At 39.4% G+C, this 22,217-nt stretch overlaps 1 long non-coding RNA gene across 1 annotated transcript in view; it reads right to left on the bottom strand.

Moving 5' to 3' along the window:
* Nucleotides 1-234: 234 nt before the first annotated feature.
* The window catches only part of LOC103279941 (uncharacterized), a 36,957-nt gene continuing 14,974 nt past the window's right edge, over nucleotides 235-22,217 (bottom strand). The window contains exons 13-30 of the long non-coding RNA XR_010000699.1: nucleotides 21,464-21,484; nucleotides 20,876-20,896; nucleotides 20,065-20,082; nucleotides 18,992-19,012; nucleotides 18,402-18,422; nucleotides 17,402-17,419; nucleotides 16,922-16,942; nucleotides 16,351-16,374; nucleotides 15,364-15,378; nucleotides 12,354-12,374; nucleotides 11,503-11,523; nucleotides 10,992-11,012; nucleotides 8,779-8,799; nucleotides 6,005-6,025; nucleotides 5,491-5,511; nucleotides 4,446-4,466; nucleotides 2,981-3,010; nucleotides 235-491 (exon numbers count right to left, since the gene is read on the bottom strand). This is a non-coding gene — a long non-coding RNA (uncharacterized LOC103279941). The remainder of the gene's footprint in view (nucleotides 492-2,980; nucleotides 3,011-4,445; nucleotides 4,467-5,490; nucleotides 5,512-6,004; nucleotides 6,026-8,778; nucleotides 8,800-10,991; nucleotides 11,013-11,502; nucleotides 11,524-12,353; nucleotides 12,375-15,363; nucleotides 15,379-16,350; nucleotides 16,375-16,921; nucleotides 16,943-17,401; nucleotides 17,420-18,401; nucleotides 18,423-18,991; nucleotides 19,013-20,064; nucleotides 20,083-20,875; nucleotides 20,897-21,463; nucleotides 21,485-22,217) is intronic.

Raw genomic sequence — 22,217 nt, 5'->3', positions numbered from 1 at the left:
CCATCCTTAAGTGGGCATGAAATACCTACCTAAGGGAGAATCAATGAAGCATTACTGCAGTCTGTATTTTTGCAGAGGCACTCAGTGACTACTTAGATTCCAGTGCCATCTGCATTAACTTTAGCAGCACAAGATTGTTGTCGCCTCACTTACATGCGGTTGGAACCAATCCCAGCAGTAACAATTAGCCTCCTTCACGAGTGAGTTTGAAAGCAAACACAGAAATATCATAAGTGCAGTTGCTATTTTATTTTATTTTTGCAAAGCGTCTGCCATCCTCCATGATAGTAATAGGAGAGTTCTTATTATATTCAACTCTCCATTACAAAATGGAACAAAATCAATTTAACAGAATTTATCTAAACTACACTTTATGATTTCTGATTCTGGATTTTCATTTGATTGGCTTGAGGTGGCAGTGAAGAATGCAGAAGAGCAGGAAACATCTGTTAACGTGGTCCAACGTGGTCCGAGTCAGATTCTTTTTGATGCTAGGAAGATGGAAAAAAAACAACATCAGTTAGGACAAATATATCCCAAGAAACTAAGGAGCACAACATTTATCTTTGTTGTCTTAAAAATTTGGGTAGGATCCAGCAAAAGCTAAATATATCTTGTGGCTGGCCATTTGAAATCAGTTTTGCATATTAACTACATGTCCAACTTGTGGTACTTTATGGTCATGCCTCAAATTTTATTTGGTGTAAAATCCTTCAGGAATATATCATACAACAACCATATTTTTGTACATCTGTGTGTGCAAATTTCTATAGGCTTAATGAGCCTCTTCTATTTTCCTATCTTTGTTATCTCTTAATGGATACTTTCAGTATCTGAGAATTCATCCGCAAGCATCCATAGCGAACACAATGTTCAGTACTCTTCAATGAAATTTTGGCCTCCTTTATCCTTAACATTTGAGGTTTGAGAAACTGAACATCTGAGGTAGAATGTATTATTAATTTTCTCAGACGAAATGAGTGAGACGAAAGGAAGGGGGAGGAAAGTATATTCTGCCCGAGATCTAAATGAACACTTCAGTGGATGACAAACTGCAACCAAAAGAAACATCTTAGGGTATATGTGTGCAGGTGGGAAGGTGCAAATCAAGGCCTATGTGTCCACTTGGGTGTTCACTAGAAAAAACAAAAGAAAAAAGTGTTTTATATGTCACTAGCTGTGCCAGTTCAAACCTGTGACCTTTCGGTCCAGAAGTTCAGGAGCTCAGCGTTTTAACACGCTGCACCATCAGGGGATGTTATTTCCTAAAACTTGTGAATATACAATATTTCTGATTGTTTTTTTTTTTGTCTGTTGGAGGCAAGTATGAATGCTGCAGTTAGGCAAAATGATTAGCATGTAATAGCCTTGCAGCTTTAAAGCCTAGCTTTTTCCTCTCTGAGTGAATTTTTTGTTGGGAGGTGTTAGCTGGCCCTGATTGTTTCCTGTCTGGAATTCCCTTGTTTTCAGAGTGGTGTTCTTTGCAATATTTTATGTGCTTCTACTGTCTGTGGCCCTCAGAAAACAGAGGATTTGCCAGACTTTGGTGATGGGAATACTTTGTTGGGAGGTGTTAGCTGGCCCTGATTGATTCCTGTGTGGAATTCCCCTGTTTTCAGAGTGTTGTTCTTTATTTAGTGTTCTGATTTTAGAGATTGTATTGTTCTGTTTTATTATACCACATTCTGATTTTAGTGTTTTTGAATACTTGGAGCCAGATTGTATTCATTTTCATGGTTCACAGCAACATAATAATAATAATAATAATGATAATGACTTTGGTAATACACTGTTTCACTCTCTTCTCAGCTTCCTTTCTGGAAGAAACCTTTCTTGGGAGGTGTTGGCTGGCCCTGATTGTTTCCTTTGTGGAATTTCCAATTTCCCTGCTTTCAGAGTGTTGCTCTTTATTTACTGTCTTGGTTTTAGGGATTATATTGTTCTGTATTATTCTACCACAGTCATTATTTCATATTACAATAGAATCTCACTTATCCAATATTCGCTTATCCAATGTTCTGGATTATCCAACGCAGTCTGCCTTTTAGTAGTCAATGTTTTTGTAGTCAGTGTTTTAAATTCATTGTGATATTTTGGTGGTAAATTTGTAAATACAGTAATTACTACAGTAGAGTCTCACTAATCCAAGCCTCGCTTATCCAAGCCTCTGGATAATCCAAGCCATTTTTGTAGTCAATGTTTCCAATATATCGTGATATTTTGGTGCTAAATTCGTAAATACAGTAATTACAACATAACATTACTGCATATTGAACTACTTTTTCTGTCAAATTTGTTGTATAACATGAAGTTTTGGTGCTTAATTTGTAAAATCATAACCTAATTTGATGTTTAATAGGCTTTTCCTTAATCTCTCCTTATTATCCAACATATTCACTTATCCAACATTCTGCCGGCCTGTTTATGTTGGATAAGTGAGACTCTACTGTATATTTATAATCTTATATTATCTGCTTAGAACTGGATTATATGAGGCCCCTTCTACACAGCTGGATAAAATGCACACTGAAGTGGATTATATGGCAGTGTGGACTCAGGATAATCCAGTTCAAAGCAGATAATATAAGATTCTAAATGGGTTATATAGCTGTGTGGAAGGGCCTTGAGTCTACACTGCCATATAATCCAGTTAAAATCAGATAATCTGTATTTGATAGGCAGTGTGGAAGAGGCCTAAGTGAAGCCTGACTCTGCCTGTCCCCTGGGCTGAGTGGGTTGCTAGGAGACCAAGTGGGCAGAGCTTAGCCTTCTAACTGGCAGCAATTGGCTAAAAACAATTATTCCTCTCCCTCTAATTAGGACTTTATTTTTCTTTTCTTTTTGTTGCCGGAACCTAGGGGCAAGGATGGTGGATTGTGTTGCCAAATTTCTAGGTTCTAGGGTTTGTACTTTTGTTGTTTAGTGGTGGGGGGGGGGGCACCATTGCCCATTTTTATATATAGATAATGATGATACTCACCGCAATATCGGTTCTTCCAATGTTTCATGCCTGAAATAGGGAAATGAACAGTTATTTCTCTTCTTATTTTATTTCCTAACCCACTCCTTCTCTGCCGTAATTTTAGTTGGAGAGGCTTAGTCAGAGCAGGGAAATCCTCCTTCCAAGAATAGGTAGGAAAAAAGCAGTCTGCCCAAGTAAGCTCATTTTTCTTAACTTGGTTTTTCATAATATCAAGTCAAATGTCATTCTTATTAATTTATTAGCAAAAATCACTCTGCCCACAACTCCAACAAGCTAGAATAGAGAATAAAGTTACAAGCCATTAATTCACCTCATGAAAGGAGAGACAGATAATTGATTTCAGACACCTCCCAGGATTCCAGGGCTCCAGTGTATTTGCCCATTTTATGGAGAATTAACAATTCAAGATGGACACCTGTTACTTCCATTGTTGCTGTAGAATCCTAGAGTTGGAAGAAACCTCGCGGGCCATCTAGTCCAACCCCCTGCCAAGAAGCAGGAAAATCACATTCAAAGCACCCCCGACAGATTGCCATCTAGCCTTTCTTTAAAAGCCTCCAAAGAAGGAGCCTCCACCACACTCCAGAGCAGAGAGTTCCACTGCTGAACAGCTCTCTCACAGTTAAGTGGAATCTGCAGCTGGAATCTCCTTTCCTGTAGTTTGAAGCCATTGTTCCGTGTCCTAGTCTCCAGGGCAGCAGAAGCTTTCTCCCTGCTCCCTATGATTTCCCCTCACATATTTATACAAGGCTTCTCTTCTGCAGGCTAAACATGCCTAGCTCTTTAATCCACTCCTCATAGGGCTTATTCTCCAAACCCTTGATCATTTTAGTTGCCCTCCTCTAGACACATTCCAGTTTTAGCTTGAGTAGAAACAGGCAGCGTATCAGGGAAGGAAAATTTATGACAGTGAGAATAAGCAGAACAAGGGAGTAGGACACCCAAAGAACACTGCTTGGATTACATAAGATCAACCCCAAAATTATTCATATGAAATCATTAGCAAAAACTCACTCCTAGAATTTCACCAACTTAGAACAGAGAATAAAGACATAAATCATTAATCTATTTCTCAAATAGGAGGCAAACAATTAATTTCAAGCTACTCACAGGATTCTAGGACTAATGTATTTGCCAATTTAATCTACATTATCAGTTTAAGATGAACGCTCATTCACTTGCATGTCTGTGAAGCAGACTTTGCAGTCAGCAAGTTATTGCATGTATGTTGAAAAGTTCATTATTCTCATTAAGAAAACTTTTAAAGGTCTCTTGTGAATAGCAAATACAATGAAAAAAGCAGTTATTGTTCTTGTTAGTCGAAAGGGACAAGGAGAGGATGAGGGAAATAACATTTTTGAGAAAAAAGGAGTGGGAAATCCAAGTAACACTCTTTCGCTACTTAGTTTTCCATAAGATCAACCCACAAATTATTCATATCAATTCATTAGCAAATACTCACTCAGCCTAGAGTTCCACCAACCTAGAATAGAAAATAAAGATATAAATAATTAATCTACTTATTAAAGAAGAGATAAACAATTAATTTCAAACTACTTCAGGGTTTCCAGGACTCTAAGGTTTTTGTCCATTTTATGCATCACTAGCTGTGCCCGGCCACGCATTGCTGTGGAGTTGTCTGGTGGTGTTGGTGAGAAATTGTTGAGGTAGTGGTGGTATTGAATGTCTGTTGTATGGTTGTCTTTATGTTTAGTATGCACACTGAAGTGGATTATATGGCAGTGTGGACTCAAGATAATCCAGTGCAAAGCAGATAATATAAGATTCTAAATGGGTTATCTAGCTGTGTGGAAGGGCCTTGAGTCTACACTGCCATATAATCCAGTTCAAATCTGATAATCTGTGGAAGAGGCCTAAGTGAGGCCTAACTGTGCCTGTCCCCTGGGCTGAGGAGCTTGCTAGGAGACCAAGTGGGCGGAGCTTAGCCTTCAAACTGGCAGCAATTGGATAAAAACTATTATTCCTCTCCCTGTAATTAGGACTTTATTTTTCTTTTCTTTTTGTTGTATCAACCTAGAGCCGTGAATGATGGGTTGTGTTGTCAAATTTCGAGGTTGGGGGGCCTGTAGTTTTGTTGTTTTGTCCGCTGCCCTGATGCCATCACTCTTTTATATATAGAGATTGTCAGTTCAGATTGGAACTCATACTCTCACTTGTTCTTGAAACAGAATTTTATAATCAGTATATTAAGCCAACTATTTGAAAAGTTTATTTTTCTTGTTAACAAAACCTTTAAATATTAATTGTGCTTGTGCAACAAAGACATGAGTGGTTATTACTCTCTTTTTTTGTTTTTTTATTCCTGTCATCCCTGAACTGATTTTAGTTGAGGCAGAAGCAGGAGACGGTGCAGGGAAGAACAATGAATGATGCTAAGAATGGGCAAAGAAAAGGAGCAAGGCATATAAGGAACACTCTCTCTCTACTTAGTTTTCCATAAGATCAAGCCCCAAATTAGTCATATCAATTTATTAGCAAACACTCACTTCGCCTAGAAGTTTACCAACCTAGAATAGAAAATAAAGATACAAATAATTAATCTACTTATTAAAGAAGAGAGAAACAATTAATTTCAAACTACTTCAGGATTCCAAGGACTCTTAGGTTTTTGCCCATTTTATGCATCATTGTCAGTTCAGATTGGACACTCATACTCTCACTTGTTCCTGAAAAAGAATTTTATAACCAGCATATTAAGTCAAAGTCAAAGAATTTGAAAAGTTTATATATTTTGTTAACAAAACCTTTAGATATTAATTGTGCTTTGCATAAACAAAGAAATGAGTGTTACTTCTCTTATTTTCTTTTTTTGATCCTTGTCATTCCTGATCTGATTTTAGATAAGGCAGAAGCAGGAGAAGGTGCAGGGAAGTACAGTGAATGATGCTGAGAATAGGCAAAGAAAAGGAACAGGGCACATAAGGAACATTCTTTCTCTGCTTGGTTTTCCATAAGATCAAGCCCCAAATTAATCATATCAATTCATTAGCAAATACTCACTTTGTCTAGAGCTCCATCAACCTAGAATAGAAAATAAAGATACAAATAATTAATCTACTTATTAAAGAAAAATTTCAAACTACTCCCCGGATACCAGGACTCCAGTGTGTTTGTCCATTTTACCTATCATCATCAGTTCAAGATGGACTCTCATTCCCTCACTTGTTCCTGAAGAAGACTATTATAACCAGCATATTAAGCCAAAGAATTTGAAAAGTATATATATTTTGTTAACAAAACATTTAAATATTAACTAGCTGTGCCTGGCCACGCTTTGCTGTGGCGAAGTATGGTGGTATGGGAAATAAAGTATTGAGGAATTGGTGGTAATTAAGGTAAAGGGTAAAGGTTTTCCCCTGACATTAAGTCCAGTCGTGTCTGACTCTGGGGGTTGGTGCTCATGTCCATTTCTAAGCCGAAGAGCTGGCGTTGTCCGTAGACTCCTCCAAGGTCATGTGGCATGACTGCATGGAGCGCTGTTACCTTCCCACCAGAGCAGTACCTATTCATCTACTCACATTTGCATGTTTTTGAACTTTAGGGTTGGCAGAAGCTGGGGCTAACAGTGGGGGCTCTCTCCGCTCCGCCAATTCAAACCTGTGACCTTTCAGTCCAGAAGTTCAGCAGCTCAGCGCTTTAACATGCTGCGCCATCAGGAGATATTATTTCCTAAAGCTTGTGAATATACAATATTTCTGATTGCTTTTTTTTGTTTGTTGGAGGCAAGTATGAATGCTGCATTTAGGCAAAATGATTAGCATGTAATGGCCTTGCAGCCTTAAAGCCTAGCTGCTTCCTCTCTGAGTGAATTTTTTGTTGGGAGGTGTTAGCTGGCCTGATTGTTTCCTGTGTGGAATTCCCCTGTTTTCAGAGTGTTGTTCTTTATTTAGTGTTCTGATTTTAGAGATTGTATTGTTCTGTTTTATTATACCACAGTATTACCACATTTGTTTGCCCCGACCAGAGATTTATTTAAGTTCATTGTTCTTGTTAATAAAATACTTAAATATGACTTTTGTTTGGCCCAGACAAAGTTGTTGTTGCATTTCTAACATTCTGGCTCATTTGTAAACAATTACAACTACAGTAGAGTCTCACTTATCCAAGCCTTGCTTATCCAAGCTTCTGGATAATCCAAGCCATTTTTGTAGTCAATGTTTTCAATATATCATGATATTTTGGTGCTAAATTTGTAAATACAGTAATTACAACATAACATTACTGTGTATTGAACTACTTTTTCTGTCAAATTTGTTGTATAACATGATGTTTTGGCGCTTAATTTGTAAAATCATAACCTAATTTGATGTTTAATAGGCTTTTCCTTAATCCCTCCTTATTATCCAACATATTCGCTTATCCAAGCTTCTGCTGGCCAGTTTAGCTTGGATAAGTGAGACTCTACTGTATTATTAAATTTTCATGTATTGTAACTACCATGAAAAATATATCAGACTATGACTGTTTGTGTTATCTGCTTTGAACTGGTTTATATGAGTCTGCACTGCCATATAATCCACTTCAAAGCAGATAGTCTGGATTTTATATAGTAGTGTAGATTATGCCTAAGGTAGTCCTGAAACATCATCTTTCAGCATCTGAGAATTTGTCCAGAGTCACCCACTAGACTAACCCTCTTAAAGCTGCTCAACAGATCCTGAGTTTGGAAATCACAGGCTCTATCCTGGCCACCAGTTTGCACTTTACCCACCCCCATCTCTATGTTATCTTGTTGCACTAGCCCTCGCTCAGCCTTATAACTAACTGTCTAGGCCCCCTCTGTATTTTGTCCATGTTGAATTTTCACCCAATTGATCAGTATTGAACTGGTTGAATTTTATATGAGTATGTTGTATTAATAGTAATTATATTGATGTTATATTATGATTGTGTTGTATGTTTTTGTGTTGGTAATTGAATATTTTATCTATGCTGGAAATTGCCCTGAGTCCCTTTGGGGAGGTAGAGCAATATACAAATACAGTTTTATTATATTTTTATATATAAATGCACTGAATGCTCAAAGAGTGTCAGAATGCCTTGCATTTCTGTTTGGCAAAGGATTCAGTACCCATGCATGCAAAGATATGAAAGAAAGGGAAGAAGGATGACCAATAATGCACTTTCAATTCGATCAAAACTCATTGGATGGTCACATTTCAACCAAAATAGGTATCTCTTCTGCAAGCCTTCAGGGCAGGGAGAAAGGCGCAGGGGACCCAAGGAACACACTCTCTCTAATTGGTTTTCCATAAGATCCATCCCCAAATTAATCACATCATTTCATTAGCAATTGCTCACCCCTATTAAATCAAGCTAGAAGAGAAAATAAAGATATAAATAATTAATCTACTTATTAAAGAAGAGATAGCCAATTATTTTCAAACTACTCCCAGGATCTTTATATATTATTGTCAGGTCAAGATAGACACTCATTCCCTCATTTGTTCCTGAAGATTTTATAACCAGCATAATAAGTCAAAGAATTTGCAAAGATTATTTTTCTTTTTAAGAAAACCTTTAAATATTAATTGTGCTTGGTACCAACAAAGAAATGAGTGGCTATTTCTCTTACTTTGTAGTTTTGATTCCTGTCATCCCTGATCTGATTTTAGCTGAAGCAGAAGCAGAAGAAGGTGTAGAGATGGACAATGAATGATACTGAGAATGGCAAAGAAAAGGAGCAGGGCACATAATGAACACTCTTTTTCTGCTTGGTTTTCTATAGGATCACACCCCAAATTAATCATATCAATTCATTAGCAATTACTCACTGCTACTGGAACGACATCAAGCTAGAAGAGAAAATAAAGGTATAAATAATTAATCTACTTATTAAAGAAGAAATAAACAATTAATTTCAAACTACTCCCCGAATCCCAGACTCTGTTGTGTTTGTCCATTTTATTTTAATTTGAATTTGAATATTAGACTTGTACTCCCAGTTTGGCTCAGAGCAGTTTACAGAAATAAATTAAAACAATACACTTAGCTTTAAAATAACAATAAAACAATAAAAACAACAATAAAAACAACAATAAAAACAGACATAACCCTGAGTTTTTCACCCATCGAAAGCTTGTCGGAAGAGCAAGGTTTTGCAGGCTTTCCGAAAGGCAAGTAGGTCTCGGATAGTTCGAGTTTCAACTAGCAAGGCATTCCATAAATGAGGGGCTACAATCGAAAAGGCTCTCTGCCTAGTAGAAGACAAATGATAAGTCCGTATGTTAGGGACTTTAAGCAAATTTTGGTCTTCGGACAGAAGTAATCTCTGGGGTTGGTAGGGGGATAAGCGGGCCCTCAGGTACGCCGGCCCCAAACCATGTAAGGCCTTAAAGGTTAGTAGCAGTATCTTGAAAGTAATCCGGTACTCAATCGGTAGCCAGTGCAGCTGTTGTAGAATTGGAGTGATACGCCACCTCGCCGGCACCCCAGCGAGAAGACGAGCCGCCGCATTTTGCACCAGCTTCAGTTTCCGGATCACTGACAGAGGAAGGCCAATGTAGAGGGCGTTACAGTAGTCGAGCCTCGAGATGACCGTTGCCTGGATCACTGTAGCCAGGTCGTTCCTAGATAGGTAGGGAGCCAGTGGCCTAGCCTGACGTAGATGGAAAAATGCAGATCTGCTCACAGCAGAGACCTGGGCCTCCATTGTGAGCAGAGGGTCTAATAAGACACCAAGACTTTTTACAGAAGATGACGGACGTAGTGTCTTGCCATCCAGGGTAGGCAGCTGGATCTCCCTCCCACCCGGATGGCCCAGCCAAAGGATCTCCGTCTTCGCTGGATTCACCCTCAACCTGCTGGCACGCAACCATTCAGTAACGGCCTCAAGGCACTGATGGAAACTATCGGGTACGGAGTCCGGCCGGCCCTCCATGCTCAGAATGAGCTGTGTGTCATCAGCATACTGGTGGCACTTGAGCCCAAAGCTCCGCACCAGTCGGGCAAGCAGTCGCATATAGATGTTAAATAATAGAGGAGAGAGAATAGCTCCCTGTGGGACCCCTCAAATTAGCAGAGACCACTTGGAAACCATCCCTCCCCTCACCACCTGCTGTCCCTGATTCTGGAGGAAGGAGGACACCCATTTAAGGGGTATCCCCCAACCCCCGTCATAGCTAGGCGGTGGGTCAATAGATTGTGATCGACTGTATCAAATGCTGCTGTGAAATCCAATAACACGAGCAGCGCTGATCCGCCTTGATCCCTTTGGCAGCGAAGCTGATCTGTGATGGCAACTAGCACAGTCTCCGTCCCTTGCCCCCTACGGAAGCTGGACTGGAAGGGATCAAGTCCGGCTGTGTCATTGAGGAACTGCTGCAACTGTTTTGCTGCTGCCCTCTCAACTACCTTGCCCAGAAATAGAAGATTCGAGACTGGGCGGTAGCTAGAGGGAACCAAACAATCTAAGTCTGGTTTCTTTAGCAGGAGAGATACCATCGCCTCTTTTAAACCCTCTGGAAAAACTCCTTGCTCAAAGGAGCTATTTATTATATTCAACAGAGGTTCACATAATCCCTCCAGGCAAGATTTTACTAGCCAGGAGGGACACGGATCAAGGGAGCAGGTGGTCGGCCTAGTTGCAGTCATGATCCTATCGACAGCCTCCGCATCCATTCATCATTGTCTGCATCCATTCATATCGTTGTCAGTTCAGATTGAACACTCATACTCTCACTTGTTCCTGAAATAGAATTTTATAATCAACATCTTAAGTCAAAGATTTTGAAAAGTTTATTGTTCTTGTTAAGAAAATATTGAACGATCTCTTGTGCTTGGCACCAACAAAGAAATGAGTGGCTATTTCTCTCTCTTTTTTTTATTCCTGTCACCCCTGAAGAAGAAGGTGTAGGGAAGGACAATGAATGATGCTGAGAATGGCAAAGAAAAGGAGCAGGGCACATAACGAACACTCTTTTTCTGCTTGGTTTTCTATAGGATCACACCCCAAATTAATCATATCAATTCATTAGCAATTACTCACTGATACTGGAATGACGGCATGCTAGAAGAGAAAATAAAGACATAAATAAGTAATCTACTTATTAAAGAAGAAATAAACAATTAATTTCAAACTACTCCCCGGATCCCGGACTCTGTTGTGTTTGTCCATTTTATGTATCATTGTCAGTTCAGATTGAGTACTCATACTCTCACTTGTTCCTGAAATAGAATTTTATAATCAACATGTTAAGTCAAAGATTTTGAAAAGTTTATTATTCTTGTTAAGAAAATCTTGAAAGATCTCTTGTGCTTGGCACCAACAAAGAAATGAGTGGCTATTTCTCTTTATTTATTTTTTATTCCTGTCACTCCTGATCTGATTTTAGCTGAGGCAAAAGCAGAAGGTGGTGTAGGGAAGCACAATGAATGATGCTGAGAATGGAAAGATGCTGAAAAAGGAGCAGGGCACATAAGGAACAGCCTTTCTCTGCTTGGCTTTCTATAAGATCAAGCCCCAAATTAATCATATCAATTCATTAGTAATTACTCACCACTTCTTGAATGTTACCAAGCTAGAACAGAAAATAAGGATATAAATAATTAATTTACTTATTGAAGAAGAGATAGACAATTAATTTCAAACTATTCCCCAGATCCCAGGACTCTGTTGTGTTTGTCCATTTTATTTATTATTATTTATTTATTAGCGACATTTATATCCCACCCTTCTCACCCCGAAGGGGACTCAGGGCGGTTTACAAGAGTATATGCATACAATATATTATATTATACGACTATATTGCAATATTATTAGTAATATTGCATGTAATATAAATATACAATTATTATAGTGAATTATAATTATTATTACATTGTATTACATCATAATATTATTATTAATATTACATGTATATACAATATATTATAATATTAGTATAGTATAATAATATTATATATTATTATATCATTAAATTGATACAGGAGACATGGTGGAAAGATGTCTTCCTGGCCCCGCCTTCTTCATTTTATGTATCATTGTCAGTTCAGATTGAACACTCATAATCTCACTTGTTCCTGAAATAGAATTTTATAATCAACATGTTAAGTCAAAGATTTTGAAAAGTTTATTATTCTTGTTAAGGAAATTTTGAAAGATCTCTTATGCTTGGCACTGACAAAGAAATGAGTAGTGATTTCTCTTATTTTATTTCTCAATCTCAATAACCCTTGCTCCAGTTTTTGCTTGGACAGAGGCCGGAGCAGGTGCAGGGAAGGAAAATGAATGATGCTGAGAATGGGCAGAGAAAAGGAGCAGGGCACCCAAGGAACACTCTTTCTCTGCTTGGTTTTCCATAAGAGCAAGCCCCAAATTAATTATATCAATTCATTAGCAAATACTCACTTCATCAACTATTTTACCAACCTAGAATAAAAATAAAGATATAATTAATCTACTTATTAAAGAAGAGATAGACAATTAATTTCAAACTACTCCCCAGATCCCAGGACTCTGTTGTGTTTGTCCATTTTATGTATCATTGTCAGTTCAAGATTAAACTTATTCCCTCACTTGTTCCTGAAAGAGACTTTTTATAATCAGTATGTTAAGCCAAAGATTTTGAAAAGTCTATTATTCTTGTTAAGAAAATCTTGAAAGATCTCTTGTGCTTGGCACCGACAAAGAAATAAGTGGGGATTTCTCTCATTTTATTTCCTAATCTCAGTAATCCTTGCCCAAATTTTAGATTGGACAGAGGAAGGAGCACGAGATCCATTCCCTCACTTCATCCTGAAGCAGGCTTTTATAGTCAGTAACTTAAAACGCTGAATTCTTTAAGTTTAAATATTCTTTTAAAGAAAATATTTAAATATCTCTTGTAATTGGCCTAGACGAAGTTCTTCTTGTATGTCCAACATACAAGATACATTGGCTCAAATATCAAAGATTTCAAATATCAGACAATGCCAGTGTGCATATCTAAAGCTCAGTAAATATTCTTCTGTTTTCCAATTTGGACTCCTCTTACTTTTAAGGTACTTCTCAAACACTACTGTTCAGCATCTCAGAATTCATTGACACTCATCCATTCATGCACTGACTGCTTAAAGGCAGTCTGAATGTCTTAGAATTTTGTTTGCCCAAGGAGACACAAGCATGTATGCCAGCACTTCCTGCAACAGTGTGAAATTACTGTATGATCTCCTTTTGGGCCAAAGACCGAAAATTATTTTTCAGGAAGGTGGAAACTTGTCAAATGCGAGAGTATGGGTGAAAACATGATAGCCATGTATAAAGATGTGAAAGGATGCCATAAGAAAGAGGGAGCATGTTTGTGTCTGCTGCCCTGGAAATTAGGACTCAGAGCAATAGCTTCAAATTACAGGAAAGAAGATTCCACCTGAACATTAGAAAGAATTCCCTGACCATATGAGCTGTTCAACAGTGGAACTCTCTGTCTCAGAGTGTGGTGGTAACTTCATGGTAAGCAGTAAAATATATTTTTGGAAAAGATTTGGATCTGGGTTAAAAAGGAGAAACCCCTGAAAAATCTATAGAATTTGAACATTTGGGCTATATTTTGTTTCAACCAAAGGCAAAATCTTGGCATGATATTCTCAAGCAAAGCATCTTTGTGTAGTCTTTCGAACAAAACAAATATAACACCATGATTCCATTGAACTGCATTGATGCCATCCAGATAAATAAAATTTGCATTTTTAAGAAAAGCATTGAGAATTCACATCCTGAGCACGGCACTCCATCATCAAATTACAAAAAACACAATTCTGTAAGTTGTTGCTAAAGCAATTCAAGCGGAATCATAATGTCCTATCTGAATAATGTAAAGGGGTGACAAAAGGAGGCAGGCTGTTGCTCATATTGCACACTTTTTCTAGCCAAAATAGTTTTAGCATGGATTTATAATGTTAGGATCACAAGGAAAGAGGGCAGTTCAGCATAGAACCTGTGGGGAGGATCCCCTCAGAAAAATTTCTGTTTCAAATGACTGCTGAATAGTAAATACTATTACTAATATTTTTGTAATACAAAAGTGGGGAATGATTACTTCACAAAGGATGGCAAATAAGGTTTTATAAGGGGAACAAACAACGTATGGAAGCTGGAGTCCCAATCAGCAATATTTCTTCTACAATAACCAGCCTCCCCCCCCCCAACCCCCCCCCCCAAAAAAAATCCCAAAAAAAACCCCAACAACAACAAAAACCATGCAGTCCTGGAAATATGAGTAGCAACCCTTTGAAGCAAGAGCAATATCTTGAAAATTCCTATATGAGGGAAAGTGTATATCTCTCCTCACTGGGACATTGTTAGGGTGGTCCGTTCACAAATTTTGTGTTTGAATCTTGGTAACTGAGATGGAACTGTTCTATCAACCTTAAATGGGGAATGCTAAAGAGCAAAAAAAAAAAAAGAAGCACAGGGTTAAAAAATGTGTATTGAATCTTTGGAGCTCCTGATGGCACAGCATATTAAAGAACTGAGCTGCTGAACTTGTGGACTGAAAGGTCACAGGTTGGAATCTGGGAAGTGGGGTGAGCACCTGCTGTTAGCCCCAGCTTCTGCCAACCTAGCAGTTCAAAAACATGCAAATGTGAGTAGATCAATAGATACTGCTCCGGCGGGAAGGTAATGGTGCTCCATGCAGTCATGCCGGCCACATGACCTTGGGGGTGTCTATGGACAATACTGGCTCTTTGGCTTAGAAATGGAGATGAACACCAAACCCCAGAATTGGACATGACAAGACTTAATGTCAGGGGAAAAACCTTTACCTTTAACCTTACCTTATTGAATCTTTAATGCAGAATATAATGGCATATTATTAGAATCAATGGGAGATAGAGAGAAATACCCCCTGAATAAGAATATCAACCCAAGCTGTCCAAGGGACACAAACCCACTACCACCAAGCAGAGGGACTATTGAATAGAACGGGGGGGAAAAACCCCTTGAGAATGAAGAAGGCTACCCTTAGCACTTCAAAAAAATGATATCTAGTTATTCCCTTCCTAGATGTTAGGCTTGAAATCTTTGGGACTGAGAAGGAACTGCCCTAGCAACCTTACATGGGTCAGCTCTTGAAGTTAAAGATCCAATGGAGAAGCAAGGGATACAACAATGTATTAGATGAGACACACTTTTCCAGAATGCAAAAAAAAAAAAAAGGCATGTAAATGGAGTGCGAGCACTGAAGTGTTTCCTAGAAATATTGTGGGATTTCGTCTAGGACACATCACCAAATAGGGTGCCAGACCTCATTATGAATACAGCCCTAATAAGTGCTCTACCTTCTGTTTATCTTGCTTTCCCAGAAGAAAGAGAAGAGCACTCATCTAAATATCACTAAATCTAACAAAAAAAAGGGAAGACCACCCAGAAAAGTACTTACTGCTCTCTTTTTACGCTGTTGGAGAAAAGAGTTAGACAATGGTTAGACATTTATTAATTTTCTTTGTTTATACCAGATGAGAAAGATTAAAAGAAATGTTAGAACATGGCCTTCTATTTTTCTGCCACTGAACTTCCGCCCCCAAAATCACAATAGAATCCCCATTTTATTTCTTATCTAAGATGGAAAAAGCTAGCTGATTCAGGGGCACCATCTATCCTCTGGCCCACATACTGATAATACTCAAATTGTGTTTATGTGTGTGGGGGGAGAGGGCTATGGCATTAGCACAATGTGTGAACCTGGACAGACATGAGCACAATTGGGAAACAGCACTCTCCAAGTACTGGGAGAGAGTTGAAGGGCATGGAACCATGTAGATGGAATAAACCTTGGCAAATTCCCAGTGTTTATTGTGATTTTAAGGGGCATAATTAAAGGCTTGCAAAAAAAAAAAAAAGACAGGAAACACCATGTCGTCATCCCTGAGGATCCCCCCCTTTCCGCTTCACTATCAACTTTCTCACACTTCAAGAAGCTAGCTTTTTAAAAGCTTTGGAAGAAAGGACATTTTTGCTCGCATTACACATTTCTCCTGGTGATAAAAACCTTTAGCGGACATTCCTCAATATTTAAATGCCTGACTTTACCTTGTGGTTACAATGGAAGAACAAATGTAAGGTGTGTTTGATTATATGTGTTCTTACGTGTTTGTGCACACCACTTCCATCAATGACAAGAATTTCTTTCAGTTCACTTAAAAATGTCTATACAGTATTTAGAACAGTTGGAAAAACACATATTCTCAAAGTGTGAGTTTAATATTCAAAGCTCGGCTGCTAGACCCTGATGCATAGATGGCCCAAAAAAAAACCTAGTAAAAGGCTATCCTTCTACACCAAAGCCGGGAAGGGTCATTGGGAAAGAGCAGTGTTCTCCTATGATGCACAGCAATGAGGCCCCCTCCAAAGGATCACCAATACTTACACCACCAAGGAGACCAGAAACAAGCTGAAAAACAAAAGGGCAAATTACTACTCATCATTGCTTCCTCAGTCAGTCATTGAGTTGGACAGGACATCAAAGACTAAAAATAAGACTAGCTATCCACTAGGAAGGAGAGTTAGTTGGAGATTTGGAGAAAAGGAACTTGTTGCTCACACTGCACATTTTTTCCCACTGACAAAACCACTTAGCGGGTATTTCTTCATTATGAAACAACCAATTCTCCCTGCTAGTCAGAAGGGAAGAAAAACAACCATGTGTGCTTATGGGTCTGTGCATGTGTCTACCACACACAACAAGGACACCTTGGTTTTACTTTCAATTGCACCTAAAAGTATGGTTCGCTTTTTGGAAAAGATTGGAAAATGTATATTCTGGATGTCTGGAGATAACATTCGAAGCTCTCCCCTTAAAACCAGGCTGTAATGATGTCACAAAAACAAATGCAAGGATTGTCCTTCATAAAAAAGGTGGGGAGGGTAATTGGGGCGCAGTAGTGCCCTCTCATTGTGCATCGAAAGGAGACCCTTTTAAATTGATCGGCGATACTCACACTAAGGATAGGTTCCGCATCCTGAAAGACAAATAGGTACAATTACTACCCATCTTTGCTTCATAAGTGATTCACAGATACAGAAGGGGATGGAACAGCTGGAGGGTCAGGTCATGAAACTAAAGATCCACTGTTGAAGCAAGGGATATAACAATGGATTAGATCAGACACGCTTTTCCAGAATGCAGAAAAAGATGGCATATAAATGGATTTTGACCTCTGAAGCCTTTCCTAGAAATACTGTGGGATTTAGTCTAGGATACACCAGCTCCCCCAAATGGGTTGCCAGGGCTCATTATGAATACAGCCCTAATAAGTGCTTTGCCTTCTGTTGATCTTGCTTTCCCAGAAGAAAGGGAACAACACTCATCCAATATCACTAAATCGAAGAAGAAGAAGAAGAAGAAGAAGAAGAAGAAGAAGAAGAAGTAGTAGTAGTAGTAGTAGTAGTAGTGAAAGGCCACCCAGAGAAGTACTTACTGCAGATCTCTTTTTACGCTATTGGAAAAAAGAGTTAGACAATGGTTAGATATTTAATAATTTACTTTGTTTATATCAGATGAGAAAGATTAAAAGAAATGTTAGAAGCGGGCCTTCTTTCTTTCTACCACTGAACTTCTGCCCCTTGGACCACAATAGGAGCCCCATTTTATTTCTTATCTAAGATGGAAAAAGCTAGCTGACTCAGGGGCACCATCTATCGTCTTGCTCACATACTGAAAATGCTCAAGTTGTGTTTATGTGTGTAGTGGGAGGGGGCTATGGTGTTAGCACAATGTGTGGAAAGGAAAAAGGACAAGACACTTCAGCTTTTTCTCCCACAGCCTTCAAGACTTGGACAGACATGGGCACAATTGGGAAACAGCACTCTCAGAATGCTGGGAGAGAGTTGAAGGGCATGGAACCACATTGATGGAATAAACCTTAGCAAATTCCCAGTGTTTACTTGTGCTTTTAAGGGGCATAATTAAAGGTTTGCAAAACAAAGTGGAAGACACCATGTCGTCATCCCTGAGGATCCCCCTTTCAACTTTGTCACACTTCAGGAAGCTTTGGAAGAAAGGACATTCTTGCTCGCATTACACATTTCTCCTATGACAAAAACCTTTAGCAAACATTCCTCAATGTTTAAATGCTTGACTGTACCTTTTGTTGACAATGGAAGAACAAATGCAAGGTTTGTTTGATTATTGGTGTTCTTACGTGTTTGTGCACGCCACTCCCATCAATGACAAGAATTTCTTTCAGTTCACTTTACAATGTCTATTCAGTTTTTTGAAAAGTTGGAAAAATACATATTTTTAATGTGTGGGTTTAAAATTCAAACCTCGGCTGCTAGACCCTGCTGCATAGATGGCCTAAAAACAGTAGTGAAAAGATGCCCTTCACCACTAAAGCTGGGGAGGGCCCTTGGGAGAGAGCAGTGTTCACCTATTATGCACAGAAATGAGCCCCCCTCCAAACGATTACCAATACTTACACCAAGCAGACCTGAAACAAGCTGAAAAACAAAAGGGCATTTTTTTTACTCATTTTTGCTTATTCAGTCAGTTATTGAGGTGGACAGGAAATTAACCATTAGCAAGAACATCACAGACTAAAAAGAAGACAAGCTATCCACTAGGAAGGAGAGTTAGTTGGATGATTTGGAGAAAAGGAGATTGTTGCTCACACTGCACATTTTTTTCCCCACTGACAAAACCACTTAGCGGGAATTTCTCAATTATGAAACTCCCGACTCTCCCTGCTAGACAGAAGAGAAGAAAAACAACCATGTGTGCTTATGGGTCTGTGCATGTGTCTACCACACACAACAAGGACACCTTGGTTTTACTTTCCACTGTTCCTAAAAGGATGGTTCACTTTTTGGAAAAGATTGGAAAATGTATATTCTGGATGTCTGGAGATAACATTCGAAGCTCTCCCCTTAAAACCAGGCTGTAATGATGTCACAAAAACAAATGCAAGGATTGTCCTTCATAAAAAAGGTGGGGAGGGTAATTGGGGCGCAGTAGTGCCCTCTCATTGTGCATCAAAAGGAGACCCTTTTAAATTGATCGCGATACTCACACTAAGGATAGGTTCCGCATCCTGAAATACAAATAGGTACAATTACTACCCATCTTTGCTTCATAAGTGATTCACTTATACAGATGGGGATGGAACATCTGGAGAGGTACTTCCTAGGCTAAAAAGAAGACTAGCCACCCAGGAAGTTGCAGGAGATTATCTTCCTTTGCTCCTTCCCAATATGGAGATAGCATTTCCCCTGGCAGGGCCCAGGGAAGGCTGCTGACCGTTTGCCTCAGACCAACGCCAAGGAGTTGGCCCACATCCAAAGTTCTCTAAGAGAAAAAATTCCAGCCTCAACAGGAAGGTTAAGCACAAGCTATCCAAGGGAGACAAATCCAACATCACCAAGCAGAGACCCCACAGATAGAACAGGGAAAGACCAAACTGCTTGAGAGTGAAGAAATGAAGAAGAGGCAGCCAGACTAGCAAATAGGTGTTAAAGGTTGATGACAAAAGCTTTTGAGTCCAAGGGAGCTAGCAACATTCATTGGCATTAAAAGGTAGGCTCTGGCACTTTGACAAAGAAGACTGTCTAGCTATCCCCTCTCTCAAAGACTCTGTGATTCCAGGATATTTTCTTCATTCCATTTCATGCTCAGCCACCACAGACACCCTTTCTCTGCCTTATTCGATGCTTTCCAACAGCATCAGGGCCCACTTGCTGGGACCTTACCAGGACCATCCCTTCCCAGATGTTGGGCTTGAAATCTTTGAGACTGAGAAAGAAACGGCTCTGGCAACCTTATGTGGGTCAGCACATGAAACTAAAGATCCAATGTTGAAGCAAGGGATACAACAATGGATTAGATCAAACACGCTTTTCCAGAATGCAGAAAAAGATGGCATAGAAATAGATTTTGACCTCTGAAGTCTTTCCTAGAAATATTGTGGGACTTAGTCTAGGATACACCAGCTCCCCGAAATGGGGTGCCAGGGCTCATTATGAATACAGCCCCAATAAGTGCTTTGCCTTCTGTTGATCTTGCTTTCTCAGAAGAAAGGGGACAGTACGCATCCAAATAATACTAAATCAAAATAAGAAGTGAAAGACCACCCAGAGAAGTACTTACTGCAGATCTCTTTTTACGCTATTGGAAAAAAGAGTTAGACAATGGTTAGACCTTTATTAATTTTCTTTGTTTATATCAGATGAGAAAGATTAAAAGAAATGTTAGAACACAGCCTTCTTTCTTTCTGCCACTTTTGACCTGGACAGACATGGGCACAATTGGGCAACAGCGCTCTCGGAGTGCTGCGAGAGAGTTGAAGGGCATGAAACCACGTTCACAGAATAAACCTTAGCAAATTCCCAGTGTTTACTTGTGTTTTTAAGGGGCATAATTAAAGGTTTGCAAAACAAAGTGGAAGACACCATACCGTCATCCCTGAGGATCCCCCTTTCTGCTTCACTATCGATTTTGTCACACTTCAGGAAGCTAACTTTTTAAAAGCTTTGGAAGAAAGGACATTCTTGCTCGCATTACACATTTCTCCTGTGACAAAAACCTTTAGCGGACATTCCTCAAACTTTAAATGCCTGGCTATACCTTTTGGTGACAACGGAAGAACAAATGCAAGGTTTGTTTGATTATTTGTGTTCTTACGTGTTTGGGCACGCCACTCCCATCAATGACAAGAATTTCTTTCAGTTCACTTTAAAATGTCTATTCAGTTTTTAGAACTGTTGGAAAAATACATATTCTGAATGCGTGAGTTTAACATTCAAACCTCGGCTGCTAGACCCTGCTGCATAGATGGCCTAAAAACAGTAGTAAAAAGATGCCCTTCACCACTAAAGCTGGGGAGGGCCCTTGGGGGAGAGCAGTGTTCTCCTATTATGCACAGAAATGAGACCCCCTCCAAACGATTACCAATACTTACACCAAGCAGACTTGAAACAAGCTGAAAAACAAAAGGGCAATTTTTTACTCATTTTTGCTTCTTCAGTCAGTTATTGAGGTGGACATGAAATTAACCATTGGCAAGAACATCACAGACTAAAAAGAAGACTAGCTATCCACTAGGAAGGAGAGTTAGTTGGATGATTTGGAGAAAAGGAAATTGTTGCTCACACTGCACTTTTTTTTCCACTGACAAAACCACTTAGTGGGTATTTCTCAATTATGAAACTCCCGACTCTCCCTGCTGGTCAGAAGGGAAGAAAAACAACCATGTGTGCTTATGGGTCTGTGCGTGTGTCTACCACACACAACAAGGACACCTTGGTTTTTCTATCAACTGTTCCTAAAAGGATGGTTCACTTTTTGGAAAAGATTGGAAAATGTATATTCTGGATGTCTGGACATAACATTCGAAGTTTTCCCCTTAAGACCAGGCTTTAATGATGTCACGAAAATAAATACAAGGATTGTCCTTCACAAAAAAGGTGGGGAGGGTAAATGGGGCACAGTAGTGCCCTCTCATTGTGCATTGTAAGGAGACCCTTGTCAAATGATTAGCGATACTCACGTCCATGATAGGTTCCGCATCCTGAAAAACAAATATATACAGTTACTACCCATCTTTGCTTCATAAGTGATTCACTTATACAGATGGGGATGGAACAGCTGGAGAGGCACTTCCTAGGCTAAAAAGAAGACTAGCCACCCAGGAAGTTGCAGGAGATTATCTTCCTTTGGTCCTTCCCAATATGGAGATAGCATTTCCCACTGAAGGGCCCAGGGAAGGCTGTTGACCATTTGCATCAGACCAAAGCCAAGGAGTTGGCCCACTTCTATTGTTCTCTAAGAGAGAAAAATCCAGCCTCAACAGGAAGGTCGAGCCCAGCTATCCAAGGGAGACAAATCCGACATCTCCAAGCAGAGACCCCAGAGATAGAACAGGGAAAGAGCAAACTGCTTGAGAGTGAAGAAACGAAGAAGAGGCAGCCAGACTAGCAAATAGGTGTTAAAGGTTGATGACAAAAGCTTTTGAGCTCAAGGGAGCTAGCAACATTCATTGGCATCAAAAGGCAGCCTCTGGAACTTTGACAAAAAAGGCTGTCTAGCTATCCCCTCGCTCAAAGACTCTGTGATTCCAGGATATTTTCTTCATTCCATCTCATGCTCAGCTACCACAGACACCCTTTCCCTGCCTTATTCAATGCTTTCCAACAGCATTAGGGCCCACTTGCTGGGACCTTACCAAGAACATCCCTTCCCAGATGTTGGGCTTGAAATCTTAGACTGAGAAGGAACTCCAGTAGCAACCTTATGGTGGTCAG

This window comes from Anolis carolinensis, unplaced genomic scaffold, assembly GCF_035594765.1.
Source record: "Anolis carolinensis isolate JA03-04 unplaced genomic scaffold, rAnoCar3.1.pri scaffold_10, whole genome shotgun sequence".
Taxonomy (NCBI): Eukaryota; Metazoa; Chordata; class Lepidosauria; order Squamata; family Dactyloidae; genus Anolis; species Anolis carolinensis.
Note: the sequence above shows the minus strand (reverse complement) of the source record. Positions and strands in the feature narration are given on the sequence as shown.